At 45.4% G+C, this 20,783-nt stretch overlaps 1 protein-coding gene across 5 annotated transcripts in view; it reads right to left on the bottom strand.

Annotated features, from left to right (window-relative positions):
- MYPN (myopalladin) overlaps positions 1-20,783 on the bottom strand; it is a 319,671-nt gene that overhangs the window by 189,325 nt on the left and 109,563 nt on the right. The window contains exon 1 of one of the 5 annotated variants that reach the window (XM_068258762.1): positions 11,936-12,132. The exons of the other annotated variants lie outside the window; for them this stretch is intronic. The gene's annotated coding sequence lies outside the window, so the exon portion shown is untranslated. Of the gene's footprint in view, positions 1-11,935; positions 12,133-20,783 lie in introns of those variants that run through there. 5 annotated transcript variants of the gene reach the window in all.

Below are 20,783 nucleotides of genomic sequence, written 5' to 3'. Positions count from 1 at the left end.
GCAGCTCTTGAGAAATCCTGCAGGTGGGCATGGGAGTGTGAAATGCGTAGGATGGTGAGGCGAAGGTCGTTGGAGGAATGAAGGGGGCGACCTGGTGTATACTTGTGAACAAACTCAGAGATGTAGGTAGGGCAGGTTTTGTGCACAGATTTATACGCCAGGCATAGAATCTTGAAACTTATCCTGAAACGGATAGGGAGCCAGTGCAGGGATTCACAAAGAGGAGATGTGGATGCAGAGCGGTGCGAAGAATGGATGAGTCTTGCAGCCGCGTTCATCACTGATTGAAGGGGGGCAGTGCGTTTCAGGGGGAGGCCAGAAAGGAGGGAGTTACAGTAATCAAGGCGGGAGATGATGAGGGCATGGATGAGCAGTTTGGTCGTGTCCGGGGTTAAGAAGGGGCGGATCTTGGAGATATTACGGAGGTGGAAATTGCAGGCTATGGTGATGTTTTGGATGTGTGGGATGAAGGAGAGGTCAGAGTCCAAGGAAGTGAAATCTTTTATTTTAGCTACAGCTCAGAGTCCCTTTAAAGCGGAACTATTTAAAATGTAAAGATTTTACATACAATTTTGAGGAACATTTCGCTCTTGATCCCCCTCTGCCAGGCCACTGTACAAGTTTTTCTACACTTTGTACACCTTTTTAAAAGAATGTTTGGCTGCAGAGATGCCATTAAAGTCACTGGGGCTCGCTGCAAATCTCTGGCTTTGCAAATTTTTGTGGTAAAATTTGCAAATGCAAATGTGAAATCGGAATGTTTGACCATGCCTAATGGCAGGTGGCTCTATGTTAGAAAAAATGGGATGAAAAGGTATAACTATAATGGCAATAGCACAACCTTCACAAGTTCATACAACGACTCTTCCTAATGGATACAATATAACACCTCCATTATTATGTTTTTCCATTTTTTTTAATCTTTTTTTTTTTTTTAAACATTTTCTCTTTTCTATAACATGACAGCCTAAAGCTGCTTTGACTATTTTGAAGTTTTACCATTATAGATTGTGTAGCTTTGTAGACAGTTGTAGACAATGCACATCAAGCTCTGACTTCGGGGTTATGGGTTTTTTAGGGTTCATTTGTTGTTACTTTGTCTCTCACAAATACAATAAACCTATCATTACAATTGTAGACTAGTCATTTCTTGGCCAGAGGGCAAACAAGCAAGATCAGCTGGGGATCAAGTACTGCCTTACCTCCAAGTAGATATATGCATACAACTGTATGAACTCACAAAACACATCTAAAGAGATGGGAGTCAACATAAACCTGTCCTAAACAATGCAGCAATAAATGATCTGAGACATTGCTATAGAAATATGATGCAGGCTGGCTGCACACATAGCAGAAATTCTCGCGCTGCGCAAAATGCTGTGGTTTTGCCTAATGGAAGTCTATGGGCCGCAGGAAAAAAAACGCATATAAAAAACTCATGCATTTTCAATGCATTTTACAGTATGCGTTTTCAAAAACGCTGGTTCTGTTGCATATTATGCAGGATGGCTGTCAAAACGCACATAATGAAAGTCAATGGGAATGCATTTTCGTTTTCTTTGCGTTTTTGCTTTAAAAAAAATTATTTAGTGATTCATTTTCGCTTTCTGTTGTCTTCCTAGTGATTTGCATAAAACGCAATAGAAAAATGCATGAAGAACGCATACAAAACGCATGTGTTTTCTTTTTGCGAACTGCAAACACATTAAAACGCACGCCAAACACTTAAAAAACGCATCGCACAAACGCAAACAAAAACACAGTAAAAACGCAAAAAAATGCACACAACATTAACATAAAACTTGACATAAAACGCAACCTTTCATGCTATGTCATATGTGAACCTAGCCGCAATGGGTTTGATTCAACTAAGACAAATAGCATGCCTTATCCAAGTTAACACGCCTTATCAGAGATAACACGGCTTATCTGAGTTAACACGCCTTATCAGAGTAGCATAGTGAACCCGCAGGGGCTCTGAGCAGGACGAGTGGAGCTCTCGTCATTGCCAATTAGCAGGCACAATTTTGTAGCGCTTGCTATGCTACTCTGAAAAGGTGTGTTATCTCTGATAAGGCTTGTCAACTCGGATAAGGCATGCTATTTGTCTTAGTTAATCAAGCCCTATGTGTTTCAATGAAGTGCATGTGCTAATTACTGCTACAATTCACCAACTGTAGGATAAACTGGCACACCAGTTCTCAGTGGCATACACGGGCTCATATGCAATTAGGCATAAAATGCCTTTTAAGACACCAGTAGGCGTGAAAATATTTTATCCCCTACTTTTTTTTTAATTTTTTTTAATTGCAGAGTGCTGAAAAGTTAGAGATTTTCTTGCGCTAGTATTACCCAGTATGTCTGTGAGGCTTCAGTTTATTGCTCAATATAAGACAGAAATAAACACAAATGTCCTTATAAACCAGTAAGACTCAGAGTTCCTGAAAATGATACTTGGAGACAGACTTGGTCTTTGGGTTCATGATGCCCTGTGCCAAATCTTAATAACAACCCCCATGTGAACCGCCTTCCATAATAGAGCTAGGTACTAAACACTAGACCTTTGCTGCCACAAAACACAATATTTAAAGGACAAAAGAACACAGGGACACCGAGGGCCCAATATAGTGTAGTATGTATAGATACAAGGAAGGAGTGATGAAAGGTAAGTATAGTATACTCACAAACCAGGGTTACCTCACAGGCAACCACTGTAACAGCAGGTAGGGAGATTAAGCCTGTCCCTACTCAGGAATAAGAAGTCGCTCTCTGTAGATAGGAAGAAACATATAACATTTTTTCACCCTTCCACCAGGGTGGATAGATAACCTATGCAAGTGAACAGAGGCGCCAAAAGAATAAAACAATACGATAAAAATTTAAAAAAATGGACGTGGCCGAGGTGGATATCTGGCCACTTCAAAGAACACTTGGAAACAGGTGTGTTTCAAGGAATAACTCAAAATAAATGTATTTATACACTCCAGTTTCACAACGCGTTTCGTGGGCGTGACCCCACTTCTTCAGGCAATTCGGATAGGCGTATATAGCAGTGAAGGTCCAGGTCTGCATTAAGTGCTTCTGTTTAGTGCTTAATGCAGACCTGGACCTTTACTGCTATATACTCCTCTCCGAATTGCCTGAAGAAGTAGGGTCACACCCGTGAAACGCGTTGTGAAATTGTGGAGTGTATAAATAAATTTCTGTTGTGTTATACCTTGAAACACACCTGTTTCCGAGTGTCCTTTAGAGTGGCCAGATATCCACCTTGGCCGCGTCCATGTTTTAAAATTTTTATTGTAATATTTAAAGGACACTTGAGACAAGAGGTATATGGAGGCTGCCATATTGATTTCCTTTTAAACAATACCTGCTGCCTGGCGTCTTTGCTCATTTTTCATTCATCAGCAGTGTCTGAATCACACACCTGAAACAAAACCAGTCAAACTGATCTGCCTGCTTGTTCAGGGTCTATGGCTAAAAGTATTAGAGGCAGAGGATCAGCAGGGCTGCCAAGCAATTTGCATTGTTTAACCACTCTGCAACCCCCTAACGCAGAGTGGTGGTCACAGAGTGGCTTTCTCATTCCTCAATCACACCATATGGCATGATCTCACGAGGAGCGAGATTTGCAGGGAACGAGCGCAGTGCATTCCCTGCACTGCACACAGCGGGGGACAGAGATCAGCCTGCCAGCCCACGACTGGAGTGGGCAGGCTGTTAACCACATTAAAAATGCGCAAAAACACATGTACAGCGCTGCGATCTAGAGCAGCGCTGTACAGAGGACAGCCATGTTACTTAACACGTAAAGAAAGCTCTATTGGTAAGAAGTAAATGAGGTAATATTCATTTGGGTGCTAAGTTGTGTGACTGAGCAACAAACTGATAAAAGTTGTGAAGTGCTAAATTGTAAAAAATCGCCTGGTCACTAGAGTTGGGCCGAACGGTTCGCCTGCGAACGGTTCCATGCGAACTTCCGTGGTTCGCGTTCGCGTCCCGCAGGCGAACTTTTGCGGAAGTTCGGTTCGCCCCATAATGCACCATGAGGGTCAACTTTGACCCTCTACATCACAGTCAGCAGGCCCAGTGTAGCCAATTAGGCTACACTAGCCCCTGGAGCCACTCCCCCCTACTAAAAGGCAGGCAGCGGCGACCATTACGGTCACTCGTGTGCCTGCATTAGTGAGAGTAGGGCGAGCTGCTGCACACTCTCTCTCATAGGGAAAGATTAGTTAGGCTTAGCTTGTCCCTGGCTGCATACCTGTTCTGTGAACCCACCACTGCATATCTGTACTGTGAACCCACCACTGCATACCTGTTCTGTGAACCCACCACTGCATACCTGTTCTGTGAACCCACCACTGCATACCTGTTCTGTGAACCCACCACTGCATACCTGTTCAGTGAACCTGCCACTGCATACCTGTACTGTTCAGTGAACCCGCCACTGCATACCTGTTCTGTTCAGTGAACCCGCCACTGTATACCTGTTCTGTTCAGTGAACCCGCCACTGCATACTTGTTCTGTTCAGTGAACCCGCCACTGTATACCTGTTCTGTTCAGTGAACCCGCCACTTCATACCTGTTCTGTTCAGTGAACCCGCCACTGTATACCTGTTCTGTTCAGTGAACAGTTTGGTGTGTCAGTGTGAAGCAGTACCTTAATTACACTACCTGATTGATGTATACACATGCAAGATGTTTTAAAGCACTTTAGGCCTGTCATTTAGCATTCAATATGATTTTTGCCCTTAAAACGCTGCTTTGCGTCAAATCCAGATTTTTCCCGGGGACTTTTGGCGTGTATCCCACTCCGCCATGCCCCCCTCCAGGTGTTAGACCCCTTGAAACATCTTTTCCATCACTTTTGTGGCCAGCATAAATTTTTTTTTTCAAAGTTCGCATCCCCATTGAAGTCTATTGCGGTTCGCGAACTTTAACGCGAACCGAATCTTCCGCGGAAGTTCGCGAACCTAAAATCGGAGGTTCGGCCCAACTCTACTGGTCACCGGGGAGGAAGGATGGGGGGGGGAGGGGTTAAAACTTTTGGCCTCAAGAGGTTAAAGGACAACTGAAGTGAGAGGGATATGGAGGCTGCATATTTATTTCCTGTTAAGCAATACCAGTTGCCTGGCAGCCCTGTCAGAAACAGGCATGCAGCTAATCTTGTCAGATCTGACAATGATATACCTTTTGTTATGATGATGATGTATTTGCAGCAGTGGTATGCATAAACACTGCATGGTCAGTAAATTACAGAGCATAACTTTTTCTGTTTCTGAACTCTAAATTTGATTGGCACTAACTACCAGGACCGACTTGCACTTCCTTTATGGATTGCAATTTTTTAGGTTTACCTACTTATGCAGCTAAGGCCAAATCCACAGCATTTTACAGAACACACAGAAAGGTTTCATGAGTCGTTTTCCAAAAGAGGCAATAGTTGGGGGCCCTACTAGAGTATTGCTGCCTCACAAAAAGGTAAATCTAATCAAGAGGTGACTAAAGGTTCATTCTGTCCAAGCTTACATTTTGGCAGATGTAAAACAAAGGTTTAGTCTTTCACACTAGAGCCTGTTTCCTGCGTTGTGACGCAAAGTCGAAACAGGGGGAGCGGGACTTTCCGACGTTGCACCGCTGGCGGTATTCTTTATGAATTAACATTTTGCTACATTTGTACCGATAATCACCGCACAAGGCGGTGATTTATCACTCTGCTCGGTAGTGTCATTTTTTCATGCGGAAAGAGCCTTTATGAATGCTGACTTTGCCGAGTGGTCGGTAAAGTCAGCTGTTTTTAGCATTTCCGCATGCGGAAATGCTTTATGAATGATAGCCATTGTCATAAATGTTTTTTAAATGGGCAAATGCTCGGTCATCATCATAGATATGCTGATTAAACATGATGAGGACCTTTTGATCAAGAAAAAGATTGAATTAACAAATTTGGAATTAATACTTAAAACCTTTGACAGAGATACCGTTTTACAACCATTCATGGAACAGTTGAAAAAAGATATGACGAATTTTGAAAAAATTATTGTGGAAGGTAAACAGAAAAAGTTGGAGAGAGATAGACAGGATTTTGACAGTGGAGCGGCCTATAGATGGAAGCATAGGGGTAATAGGAGGAGACACAGGAGATTCCCTAAGCCCAATAGACCCAGGCCCAATGGTCAACCTAATCCCAACTCAAGGCCACCATTAAATCCCAGTGGCCAAACAGAACCAAGAATATCCAGTGAAACTGGATCCACCAGTGATGATTTTTTATCATCAGACAGCGATCTAGAAAACGAACCAGGAGGGGTGGTAGAAGACATAAGGCGAAGGTTGAACCAAAATCTCCTGACACCCAAGGGGAAACGCCAGAGAGTACACGATCTAACGAATTAAAAGAAACTGCTTTTTAAGAAATATTTTGAAGGAGGAGGTGGAGCCATGGCACAGTTGGAACCCTTGGATAGACAGGTGTTTGGTGATTTAATGGACTTACTTAATGAAAACCAAGAAGAAGCACTGAGGCAGACAAAGGGGGAAATGTGGTCCTTTGGCCCAGAGAATTATATCTGGAAGAAGCATACAGACAATTGGGGAATTCCAGCAATTATGTTGTCTTACCAGGAAATCCCACAAGTTATTATAATGCTATATTGGAAGATATCCTTGCCTTGGCCAGAAACACAGCACCATGTCACTAGTTTGGATTCCTATTTGAGGGACAGTACCGACTTATTGAAAGTATTGGATGGTCTGACGGTTCCAACAGATACACTCATGATGTGGACTTTTTGGACCTGAAAATCAGACTTTCCTTGGATGGACATTTGAGCACGGACCTTTTTCGCAAAGATACAGCTGTGAATGCATTATTGCATTATAATAGTGCTCATACCAGGTCTTTGAAAAATAATATACCCACTGGTCAATTTCTTAGATTACGACGGATTTGCTCTAATCAAACTGATTTTGTCACACAGGCTCATACAATGACAGAAAGGTTTCGAGAAAGAGGGTACCCCCGAAAAATCATATTCAAGGCCTATGAAAGAGCGAAATCATCGGAACGACCAATACTTCTTCACACCAAGAAACAAACGACCATGCCCATGGTAAGACTCAGTACAACCTATAATAATCAGTGGAGGGACATTTATAAAATATTGAACAGAAATTGGCCTATTTTGTGCTCAGATATGGATATTGCAAAACATATCAGCCCACACCCCTCTATAACAGCAAGAAGATGCCCTACCTTGAAGGATAAACTTTGTTCTAGTCACTACAGATCCGCAGGACAACGTTCATTGGGGAGACTTAGTGGAAGCTACCCCTGTGGTAATTGCAATATATGTGAGTATATGCGCCCCTGCATGGAAATACAGGATAGTAGGAGGCAAAATACCTATAAAATCTGGAAATATATTAATTGCAAAAGCAAAGGAGTGGTTTACGCTATTATTTGCCCCTGCAACAAAATCTATGTAGGCCAAACAAAGAACATGTTGAAAACAAGGATACAAAAACATCTTTCCAATATCAGGTTGGCTAGAAGAGATTTAGAGGAGGGGAGTAATCTCACCTCAGTGGCAGCACACTATTATTATTCTCACGGTGGCTCCTATGCAGGAACTAGAATTTGTGGGATTGAACAAATTAGTATGGGCATAAGGGGTGGGGATATATCCAGAAACCTTCTCAAACGAGAGGCTAGATGGATATATCAATTAAATTCCATGTCCCCACTTGGTATAAACGAGGAAATAGACTGGTCAGGCTTTTTGGGCTAATTAGGATAATATGCTAATTTTACCTGTGGTAGCCCCTGTTACTCTGTCTTATTATTAAATGCATCAGCTACTGTCTGTACCTTACCATTATTTTTTCTCCCTATGTGTAGGGGATATTGTGGTGATTCTGTGTGTGGGGGGACAAAAGCGCCTTGTTTGGCCTTATGCATATCAAGAGACAAAACATGGAGCAATGTGCGGTTTGCCTGATGGACCCTATTTATTGCTACTGCCTCTACTCTCAGCCCCTTGCAAGGAATGACTATGGACCTTAATCTATGTTTGGATGGACTATTTGGCCATGGTTTGGACTCTATGAACTCTCCAAATGGGACATTTTGGACACTCGGGGCAGACAGTGGAGGTGGATCGCTATTGGACTACATGCCTGGAATATAGTTGTTACTTTGTAGCAGGACAATCAGGATTTGCTGCACATGCTCTAATACAAGATGTTGGACTTTTTGTAGATGACGGGCTGGAGTTCCCCTTTAATGGATACTGTTACGCAAAATATATGTGTGCTTCTTGTAAGGTCCTTTCTTAATATGTTCAAAATATGTAATCACTACTGGTAATGGCATTGGACAAATAGTGGGCTGCTTATTTATGCATTCATTGTTTATTAATATAGCTATAGGTCACTATTATTTGTCATGCTTGCATCCTCCTCTTCCCTTTTTCTCTCCCTTCCGGGTGGCACAGTATACGATTACCTTCCGTGCGCTCCAGCGAGGTATCCAGTCTGAACAGACTGGTTCTTCCTTCTTCCTGTCCGTGACGTCGCTTCCGGTGACGTCACGGACCACGCGCACACCTTCCAACTCTTATTTAAACGCCGCATCACGGCGTGCATATACGGTTCCTCCTCTCCTTGACAAAGCGGGGTTGCGCCCGCGTAACTAGTGGGGTAGCTTCGAGGGGATCCTCCGTCTCTCCATCTGCACGCTTGCCTCCATCTACACTTGGCTAAGTATTGCCCTATTGCACACTTATCTATGCACATTGTAGGCTGCTGCACTGTCAAATCTTATTAGGAGCTATTTGCACAAAGATTCATGATTGTTTAACACATTAATGTTTATCATTTCAGGTACTGTTGCACTATTTAGCACTTTGTCCACTTAATGGACCATCTCAATATACGTTGGTTATTTATATATGTCTCATGGTTATACACTAATTGTTGCCATTTTTCACTGCTAGTTTTTTCATGAGGTTGTGCACTAAAGTAATTTTAAAGGTATAACACTACAATACTGAACCCGGGTTCGTACAGGCAGCAGCTTCTATTCAGAAACTGCTGTCCTGTCTTTTCTATAATAATGATATAATGATATGGCAAGCATTATTTTTCAGCATGGAGATTTTATGGGATGTTTTATCATGGTTTTTAGAGTTATTGTCAGGTGAATCCCTTTGTGACTGATCATGTGTAATAAAGATCATTTGTTAATTGTCATCATGGAGCTATGAGTGGTGCTTGTTCCAGGGCCTCTGTTCTTTTTATATAGTATCGTATCCTTTGACCCTAGCACACTCATTTTTTCTCACAAGGGTGCGAACCAATATCTTTCTCATAAATGTTTTTTAAGGGCTCTTTCACACTTGGACGTTGCGCTTGATGCGACGTTAAGGTTGCATAACGTGCCCCTAACGCAAAGCATGTTAGTGTTTAAGTTGGACGTTACATTGAGCTGCATTATGCGTCTCTTGATGCGTCCGTGATGCGTACTTTTTGACGTATACTATTGAACGAAAACGGAGCATGCGGCAAATTAAAAAAAAACAAACAGTACTGAGCATGTGCAAACATCCGAACGCAGCCACATACGAGTATAACGCACAGCACGCTACACTTTCATTGAACGCGCAGCGTTATACTCAAACGCAACGTGGGCACTGTGAACAGCCCATTGATTTTTCGATGCTGTGAGTTGGGCTGCGTTACAGGCTGCTCTAACGTGCGCCTGTAACGTCCCACTGTGAAAGCAGCCTAAGAAGGCGCCTGAAAAAAAGGAGCAGGGGATTGCCGCTAGTAGAATATCACTACAATTAAAAATATTCTACTGCTAGATTCTGATAGTAAAATATCGGTAATGTTAACTGATATTTTATTATAACTAAACCTAGCCCTACTCTCACACAGAACCCTCCCTAAACTGATGCCCAACCCTAACCACCCGGTGGTGTCCAAACCTCTTACACCCCCCCCCCCCCGTTGGTGCCCAAACCTAAGACCCCCCCTGGAGGTGCATAACCCAGTGATTTGCAAACTTGCCTCTCCAGCTGTTAAGGAATTACAGGTGCCACAATGCATTGCAGGATTCTGACAGCAACAGTCATCATTTATAAAGGCAAATGCATTGTGGGACTTGTAGTTCCTTAACAGCTGGAGAACAAGGTTTGCAGACCACTGGCCTAACCCAAAGACCCACCCGGTACTTAACCCTAACCCTAAGCTTTAACCCCCACCGCAAAGCCATGATATGTGGCTAGGAAGGTAACACTAAATTTCAGAACCCAATAGCATTGTAAGCAGCGGGGGGTGGCTTGCGGAAGTGCTTCATTATGGCATTGCATAGCGGGCGCGGCCCACAATACTATTGGGGACTGAAAATTTAGTTTCTCTGCCTCCCACCCGGTGCCAAATATAGCAGGAGTCACCATGCACCCAAATTTCCTTCCTTTGCTGCAAATTGCGGCTTTTAAAATAAGCACCTATGTCTCAAGAAAATACTCAAAATTATTTTAACCGTATTTTTTGGGTACCTTTTCAATTGTAAAATGCTGATGAAAATTATCTCCTGGGAGAAAAAGTTAATTGCATATGGGCTATGGCCATTGATAGGAACCATTCATTTACAGGAATATGCCAACCTACGTCGCTTTAAACTGGCCTATGTTTGACCGCCATGAGTTACCGTACATCCATATGGCAATAATGTACACAAAAAGATGTCCATCTCAAAGAAAGGTTTACAGAAAATGCAATCACAAACATCACGGACCTCAGTGGCATAGCTAAACACTATAAAAGGGCCTGATCCAATTCATTTTTTCTTCATGTTATCTCCTAGGTTTTATTTTTACACCTTACCAATAAAATGCTTTTTAAAGCCACCTTTTAAAGCAAGAAAATACTCAGAATCATTTTGATAGTACTTTTTTTTACCTACTTTTTGGTACTTTTTTCAATTGCAGATTGCTGAAAAGTTATTTAAACAGTAGATGAATAAATATCTCCTAGGAGAGAATTTAGGAAAAAAACGTGAATAGGATTGGGCCCTAAATGTGATATCAAAAATCCTTATTAGCACTGAAAGCAATGCGTTTCACAGGTTGCTGCCCGCTTCATCGGGTTAATACAGTGTCTGTCTTTACAGAGGCTCACAGTAGTTACTTAAATTATTTTAAACAGAGGATAAAAAATATCTCCTAGAAAAAAAAGTAAATTGGATCTGGCCCAATGTTTTCTATGGTAGGGAGTTTGTAAACTGTACTTTCCTAACTTACGGCTGTTGTGCACGTAAAAACCAAGCGAGTAGCTGTTTTTTTCCATTAAGTGAAAGTGAATTTGAGTCATTATCCTGCTCGCCATTAAGCGATGATGGGAGTGCTGCTATTTTAATGAGGGTTGCGTTACCTAGGCCAAACATCTGCTGCTGTTAATCAAGGCTCTGCTGGAGATGGAAGGGGACAGAGTCCCCAGGAGCTCTGCCCTTTCCTATACGACCAGTGCAGCTGTTGTGTACTCTAATCTACAGTGCAAATCACATTGGGCTAAATATAATCAGCCGGCTCATTTTACACAGCCTAGTATAAAGTAAGCCTTTATTAAAAAATAAAAAAAAAAGTCATGGTCTGTTTTCAGTGATAATCACATTAAATAACATTTATAAACAGTCACAAACGTACTTAGTGTTAGTCACCGCTATGAACAGGGTTAATTCTCAGTACAGCCTGAAATGCTCCGAACATGTTACAAAGAGTTTATAAAAAGAAATTCTAAGTAAATGTTAGTACCACCTACCTATCCGTTACCAAGTGCACAAAACTTATGTATTAGCCTGATTCGCACATAATGTATGCCTATACTTAGAAACTGCCGTTAGTCAGGTTTTTTCTTTTCCATAATTACCTAGTAATCTGTTCCTGTGTCCAGCTCTGGCTGTCTCCTCTTAATGGATAATATCCAAGGAGGGGTAAAGATGCTGAAATGCAACAATCCTGATGATCTGAGGCACTTATCCTATAGGACAGGAAGGGTTATCCCGAATTTTGGGGAAATGATTGTATGGAGCTGAATCAACCTGTCACCACTGAAGAGGCTGCATTTGTCAGTGGCAGGTCCTGCGTTATTTTGGGCTCCGTGCACCATGTGCCTGCAAAGCAATTCACCTCATTGGATAGGAAAACATCAGACAAGTGCCCGTCATTCCTGCAATAGCTTGTTTAACATGGGAAACACGCCGTCTGCCTGATTTCCTAAACTATTTCCTCTAGACAAAAAATGAATTTGTTAATTGGGATGCCTATTTGTCTATGGAGGGAAGTCTCTCAAATGTATTTAGTGCTTATATTGATGGGAATAAATAATAAATTATTTGTTTTCTGTGGTGCTGTCATGGTGTTTTACTTTGTATTTAGTAACTTGTATTTGTACCTTCACTCTTATTGCTGATATCACACACAGCTTCTAAAATTCAGACATAAACATGCAAATGCACCAACCAAACACAAATATGTATCAACTCTTCTAAAGATAATGACCCCGCCCCATTCTGCGCCACACATCTGTAAAACCTCCTGGACTAGGCCCCGACCCTCTTGGGGAACCTGGATACAATACTGCCAGCACATGCGCAGTTTGTCCTGTTGCTGTCATGGCAGGAGTGCTTGTGAGGCTGCGTCCAGTGGTGCTCAGCAGAGCTCGAATATTCGAGTAGCTCGAATATTCGAGCTCTTTCTCAGCTATTCGAGCTCGGTATTCGAGCTCCGAATAGCTAGAGCTATTCGAATGGGGTATTCGAGTAGACTCGAATAGCCCATTCACTATTCGAGCTATTCGAGCAAACCGGCGCTATTCGAGCTCGGTACCGAGCTCGAATAGCGTCATAGCCCAGATTGATGTCCTTAGAGCCAATCAGAGGGCTCCCAGGCCCTCTGACGGCAGCCAATCACAGAGGGGGACCCTGGCCAGCCCCTACCCTATAAATAGCGGCCGCCATGTTAGGTTTCTCCGTGCTTGCCTGAGACTTGCATAGAGAGAGAGTTGCTCCTTTGTGCTTTGGCTTAGCAAGAGCTCTATTGTGTTCATTTACCTAGCGTTTTTGCTCACATACACCTCCTATATACACCTATATTGTTGTTAGTTAGATAGACATTGTATTTTAGTTAGTAGCTTTTGTGTTACATAGACAGACACAGCTGCTGCAGGCTTACACAGCTTTAGGCCTCAGGGCCTGCCTGTGTGGGCAGCTGTTCTCTCCTGTCCTCTGTTAGTATATTTCTCTCATCTATACCAGTATTTCTGCTGCTGTCCTTTACTACTGATTGATTCTGTATTTAGTATTGTAGTTAGGCTAGGACACTCACTGTCACTGTTCATAGGCTAAGGCTAAGGCTACTAGCTCCTGCGTGTGTGCACTCACAGTCTTGTACACACACACTCTATTTCCTTCTGATTAGTGATTGATTATTGTAATTAGTTAGTTACTTACTGTTACTACTTGTTACTCTTACTGTACTAGGAGTCTAGGACACTCAGTCACTGTTCATAGGCTACTAGCTCCTGCGTGTGTGCACTCACTGTCTGTGTACACACTACACACACTCTATTTCCTTCTGATTACTGATTGATTATTGTAATTAGTTAGTTACTTACTGTTACTACTTGTTACTCTTACTGTACTAGGAGTCTAGGACACTCAGTCACTGTTCATAGGCTACTAGCTCCTGCGTGTGTGCACTCACTGTCTGTGTACACACTACACACACTCTATTTCCTTCTGATTACTGATTGATTATTGTAATTAGTTAGTTACTTACTGTTACTACTTGTTACTCTTACTGTACTAGGAGTCTAGGACACTCAGTCACTGTTCATAGGCTACTTGCTCCTGCGTGTGTGCACTCACTGTCTGTGTACACACTACACACACTCTATTTCCTTCTGATTACTGATTGATTATTGTAATTAGTTAGTTGTACTTACTGTTACTACTTGTTACTCTTACTGTACTAGGAGTCTAGGACACTCAGTCACTGTTCATAGGCTACTAGCTCCTGCGTGTGTGCACTCACTGTCTGTGTACACACAACACACACTCTATTTCCTTCTGATTACTGATTGATTATTGTAACTGCTAGTTGTACTTCCTGACTGTTACTACTTACTTACTGTACTAGGGACACTCACTCAGTCACCTCACCCACCAACCCACTCCATTAAAGTACCCCACTTTTCACCCGCCCTTTTAAAAAACTTTTGTCTATACGCCCAAAACATCGAAGATGTCTGGAAGTGGCAGCCAGCGCGGTTTGGGCAAGGGGAAGGGCAGCAAGGGAATCAGGAGGAGAGGGAGCAGCATTGTGGCAGGCCGCGGCCGCGCCACCATGCACAGTTCCGCAGCAGCAGCAGCAGCGTCAGTGGCTAACATTCCTCCCATAGCCACTGGCCGTGGACGCCTTGGGCGCCGCCCAGCAGGAGCATCTGCAACTCACGCTGCAGAGACACAGCAGCAGCAGCGTGTAGCACCTGCTCCGATTTTCCTCCAGCCGGGTCGGAAACGTCCCATTGAGGAAAAGCATGCAGACACTGTGGTGCAACTCATTACGGAGGATGAGCAGCCCGCCATCAGCTCTGCATCTGAGGCCTCCACCCTCACCACCACCACCACCACCACCCCTGTTCGCAGCAGCCGCCCAGCAGGGTCTGGGGAGGAGGCCAGTTCACCGTCACTCGCCGACCTGTCATTCAGCAGTCTTTTGACCCCAGGCATCATGAGTAAATTGTCTGCTGTTGTTGGCGATCTTGAGGAGGAGATGCTGATGGGCACTTTGGGGGATGAGGGATTGGACAGCAAGACTGTGGCGACAGTCAAGCAGCCCATCCATGCATCAGGAGAGGAGTTTGGGGGGTCATCATCCCAGCAGGACATGTTTCAGGAGGGGGAGGATGATGGTGATGACCCGGTGACAGACAGAGACTGGGTGCCACCACCTCCAGGGGATGTCGTCCTCAGCAGCTCGGAGGAGGAGGAGGATGCGCTTGTGGGCCTTTCAAGGAGGCGCATCATTGCAAGCATTGGCAGCAGTAGGCAGGTCCCACAGCCTGCTGGTGTCTCAGGCTCAGCAGCAGCAGCAGCAGCATCTGCCAGTACCACCACCAGCCGCACCCAAGCCCCCCCCCCAACCACCACAGGGAGACAGGCAGCAGCGCTTCCATGCCGTAGGGGGATGTTTTTGTCACCAATCTGGCGATTTTTCACGATGCCCACTGTGTACAGCAAGTACGCCACTTGCAACCACTGTCAGCGGAAGTTGAGCAGAGGTGCAGACCCCTTAAAGTTCAGCACCAGCTCGCTCATAAACAACCTTGCTGCGAAACATTTCCACCAGCATGAGGAGTTCCAGAGGCTGAAGGCATCTGGTGCTGGCAGTGGCACCACACCCATCACTGCACAGCCTTCAGCAGCAGCAGCAGCAGCAACAGCAGCCACCCGCCCTCCTGCTCCTCCAGCAGCACCAGCAGGAGTGCGGAAACGCACTGCTCCTCCCCCCTCTGCAACTCCAGCCGCCGACACTGAGGCCTGTTCTGGCAGCCAGTCCTCAGTGGCCTCCTCCGCTGTGTCTGCTGATTCCCGTGCCAGCAAAAGGCCACGCCAGAGCCTTTTGAGCGAGTCCTTCCAGGGGGTGGTTAGGGCTCTGCCTCCCAGCAGCCGTCGCGTGCGGCAGCTGAACGGCTTGCTGGCACGGGCCATGTGCTCCCAACTCCTGCCGTACACGCTCGTGCAGGAGGGGAGCGACATTCGTGCGCTGCTTGCTTGCGCAGCCCCAGACTGGCAGCTCCCCAGCAGACACTTCTTTGCCCGCAAGGCCATTCCTGCACTGCACCGCTTTGTGATGGCCAATGTGGAGCGAGGGCTGGAGCACGCGGTTGGTGAAAGGGTCCACGTCACCATGGACTCCTGGAGCAGCCGCTTCGGGACAGGCCGCTACCTGTCCTTCACTGTCCACTGGGTCAGCTTGGTGGAAGGGGGTGAGGATGGGAGAGCAGCAGCGGGCACAGCAGCAGCAGCAACACAGTGGGTGGTGCCACCCCGCAGGGTCAGGGGAACTGCAGCAGGTTCCTCCGATCCTCTGCCATCCTCCGGCACACCTGGCCAAACCCCCCGCCTCAGCAGCAGCGTGAAGGCCCGCCACTGCCAAGCTGACGGCAACCCATGTGTTGGCCAAACTCCAGGAGCAGGAGAGGATTTGGCTGACCCCCAGAGGCCTCAGAGTCGGAGAGGTGGTGGCCGACAATGGGGCCAATCTGGTTGCCGCAATAGACAGGGGAAGCCTGACCCACATCCCCTGTCTTGCCCACGTGCTGAACCTGGTGGTGCAGAAGTTCCTGCGCACCTACCAGGGGATGGGCGAACTGCTGGAAACGGCAAGGAACGTTGTGCGTCACTTCCGGCGCTCGGCTGCAGCCTGTGCGAGCCTGGAAGACGTGCAAAAGGAGCTGGATCTGCCACGCCATCGGCTGATCATTGACGTTCCGACTCGCTGGAACTCCACCCTGGCGATGTTGGAGCGTCTGGTTGAACAGAAGCACGCTGTCAACCAGTACCTTGCCCTGGCCACTGTTTCCGCCGCTCAGAGAAGGGACAAGACCAGCAACATCCCGTCCATCGTCCCCGATGATGACTGGAGGCACATGCAGCAGGTGTGCTTAGTGCTGGCTCCCTTTCTGCAGGCCACTAACATGGTGAGCAGGGACCATGCTATGGTCTGCGAGTGGGTGCCCCTGGTTTGTCTGCTGAACAGGGCCCTCGATGCTTTGCTGGAACAGGGAGCGGCAGCCTTGGACCAGCAGGAGCGGCAAGCAGCTGCACAGTCCACCTCTGAGGGGGAGGAGGAGGAGGACTTGGTGGAGGTCCCTGACCTTGCTGCTGATGAGGGGGAGCAGCACAGTGCAGCTGAGTTGGTGCGGGGGTGGAGAGAGGATGAGGCTGACGAGGCAGAGGAGGAGGATGAGGACAGCAGCACTGCCGTCGATGTGCCAGCAGACGTGGCCCGCCTCTTCCCAATGGCAGCGCACATGCTGACGTGCCTGCGCAGGGACCCCAGGGTGATCCAGATGAAGCAGAGGGAGGACATCTGGATCAGCATGATGTTGGACCCACGCCTCAAGGGGAAGTTGAGCCAGTTCCTGCCGCCTGCAGGAGGAGACCCAGCGCAACAAATAAGGAGCTTGCAGCAGGCCCTTGTTGAGCGCTTGGAGGAAGCCTTCCCCCAGCCTTCCACCCCCACTGTCCAGCAGCCAGCACAGAGGCAGCAGCAGGTGCCTGCATCCAGCAGCAGCAAGCGCCCCACAGACCTGCTGTCTCTCAGCCACGAGCTCTACAGGACTGTAGAGGCTCCGGCAGCAGTGACTAGAGAGGAGGTGCATGCAGCAGCATCCTCCTCCGGTCACAGCCAGCGCCTGACCCGCATGGTGGCTGACTACATGGGGTCCTACAGCGGGCTTGACAGCGATGCCCCTGTTGATCCCATGGAGTATTGGGTCAAGCGCATGGAGATCTGGAGCGAGCTGGCGCAGTACGCCCTGGAAGTGCTGTCCTGCCCCCCTTCCAGCGTGCTGTCCGAGCGCTGCTTCAGTGCAGCTGGTGGCGTGGTCACCGAGAAACGCTCACGTCTGTCTCACAAGTCTCTGGACAGACTGACGTTTCTAAAGATGAACCAGGCGTGGGTGGAAGGCGAGTTCCTGGCCCCTGTTGTCGGCGAGAGGGGGACATGAACTGGCTAAGAACCATCGTTAATGTGCCTTACCACCCTTTACCACCTCCTGGCTCCTGCTCACTAAGCCAGCCTGGTTCACTCTTTGACTATTACGTCGCCTGCAGCCACACATTTTACACCTACAGTGGGCTGCTGTGTGCTGCTGCTGCTGTCTGTCTGTGTTTCCCACTGCCAGGGTACACAGATTTACCTTCTGCTGCCACTCTGCCACCAGCTATTACGTCAAACAATAGCTATATATCTGTGTAATTTCTTTTACAAACAAAACCAAAAAACCATTAAAAAAAAAAAGGTTTAATTTTTCTGAGGTGCCCGGGTTGAAAACTGTGTTGTCCCAGTTGTGTATTGGACACAATGTGGGCTGCACGACCGCTGTCTGGGACCTCCTGTTGTGTTTATTTATGCCCTGGTATCACCGCTAGGTACCAGGGCTATTATGTCACGCTGCCTACCTGCTGCCACACTCACACTACTCCTCCATTCCTCCTGCTGCTGCTTTCTGTCTGTGTTTCCCACTGCTAGGGTACACAGAATTACCTTCTGCTGCCACACTGCCACCAGCTATTACGTCAAACAATAGCTGCTCACAATACTCCTCCATTCCTCCTGCTGCTGCTGCTGTCTGTCTGTGTTTCCCACTGCCAGGGTACACAGATTTACCTTCTGCTGCCACTCTGCCACCAGCTATTACGTCAAACAATAGCTATATATCTGTGTAATTGGTTGTAAAACCAAAACTACAAAACCATTACAAAAAAGGTTTAATTTTTCTGAGGTACCCGGGTTGAAAACTGTGTTGTCCCAGTTGTGTATTGGACACAATGTGGGCTGCACGACCGCTGTTTGGGACCTCCGGTTGTGTTTATTTACAGCCCTGGTATCACCGCTAGGTACCAGGGCTATTATGTCACGCTGCCTGCCTCATTGACTGCATGCTGCCACACACTCATCCTCCTCCTCCTGCTGCTGAATTTACCTCCTGCTGTCTGTGTGTTTCCACTGCCAGGGAGCACATACAATGGAGCTTCCAACATGCGTGCGCCACCAGCTATTTGTTGCTACGCTCTAAAATAGCTGCATTTCTTTAAAAAAAAAAATGAAAAGAGAAGTAAGTGAAGAAGAAGACGATATAGAAGAAGATGAAGAAGAAGAAGATGAAGAAGAAGAAGAAGAAGAAGAAGATGAAGAAGATGAAGATGAAGAAGAAGATGAAGAAGATGAAGAAGAAGAAGATGAAGAAGATGAAGATGAAGAAGATGAAGATGATGAAGAAGAAGAAGATGAAGAAGATGAAGATGAAGAAGATGAAGAAGAAGATGAAGAAGATGAAGATGAAGAAGATGAAGAAGAAGATGAAGAAGATGAAGATGAAGAAGATGAAGAAGAAGAAGATGAAGAAGAAGAAGATGAAGAAGAAGAAGAAGAAGAAGATATAGAAGAAGATATAGAAGAAGAAGAAGAAGATATAGAAGATAAAGAAGAAGAAGAAGAAGAAGTATATACAGTACTGAACAAAATTCTGGACACAACTTCTCTTTTCACCTTTTTTTTTTAAAGGAACATCCCCACATAATCACTTGCTGTTGTTACTTGGAAAAAAAGATGTTTCTTGCATCATTCACCCTCAAAACAAGTGTTGGGAAGCTATTTAAGGCCTATTCGAATAGTCAGCTCGAATAATGAGCTCGAATACAGACTCGAATAGTGAGCTCGAAGTCCGAGGTCGAATCGAATAGTAAAATTTATTCGACTCGAATATTCGACTGACCTCGAATAATTTACTATTCGAATTCGACCAAACTCGAATTTTAAAAAGGGGTATTTGAGCACCACTGGCTGCGTCTACTGTGGGGGATTGTACAGCACACATATGAGGGCAATGAGATGAACTGCGCATGCACCATCAGTACTGTGTCCGGGTTCAAAGGATTCAGCGGAGTGCCCTGGCACGAAATACTAATTTACTTAATGTAAACCTCCGGTCTAAAAATCTACTCAGCAGAACTGAAAAGGCTTGGTGTTACTTTAACAATTTCACAGCATCAGAACTTTGTTTTTCTTACCAAAGCATCATTTTTAGCTGCATTTTTAGCTAAGCTCCACCCATCAAAGAAAAAAAAACCTGTGCTTTTTTTCCCCAGATGCTGTGCAGAGCATGATGGGATTTCCTATGTTGTTATTCACATTTCTAGCAACTGGGAGAGGTGCTCGGCACACAGGACAGTTGGAACTGTGTCTCGTGCTCCCTGTCACCTCCTTTCAACCAAAAAGATGGCTGCCATCATGAAATCAAACATTTGCCTGTTCATTTAAAACAGGGTGGGTAAGAGATTATATTGCCTATCTATTTTAATTAACATAACTAATGTAACTTAATGACAGTATGTTTGTTTAGGCTGGAGTTCCTCTTTAACCTTGGTTTTCCTTTAACCGCTTTGCATGTAGATCTTGTTTCCCCCTTATGGACCAGAGGAGTTTAAACATTTTTAACTATGTCCCTAGTTAATCCACAATAACTTTATCCTTACTTATAACACCAAAATTAAATATATATCTTTTTTTTTTCAAGACTCAGATAGGGCCCAGAGGACGCCGAGGGACCTTGCGGTCTATAGGGGGCTGGAGGAATCCGCAGGTAAGTTCAGATTTGCTTATACCGGTTCTGTTCAGGGTCCCTTTAAAACACACTGCCTCTAGATATACATATAGAATACTGCATATTGTATACTACCCCACCTCTTTCCTACCAATTCCTATTTATTGAAAGGTTTTAATGTGATCTAGTATAACCAGATATGCTATCAGTGGTGGGCCGAAATTTTGCATCAAAATTCGCATTTACGCATCGTAATGCAAAATTTTGGGGAAAATCATAATTGATTTCGTATGTAATCGTAGTATTTCATAATTTCATGTAACTTTTCACGTAACTTTCGCGCAAAATGGTTTTTAAACTGTCATTTTTCTAAGTTTAAAAC

Source organism: Hyperolius riggenbachi, chromosome 10 (genome assembly GCF_040937935.1).
Source record: "Hyperolius riggenbachi isolate aHypRig1 chromosome 10, aHypRig1.pri, whole genome shotgun sequence".
NCBI classification, from domain to species: domain Eukaryota; kingdom Metazoa; phylum Chordata; class Amphibia; order Anura; family Hyperoliidae; genus Hyperolius; species Hyperolius riggenbachi.
This window is presented reverse-complemented; position numbering and strand designations above follow the sequence as displayed.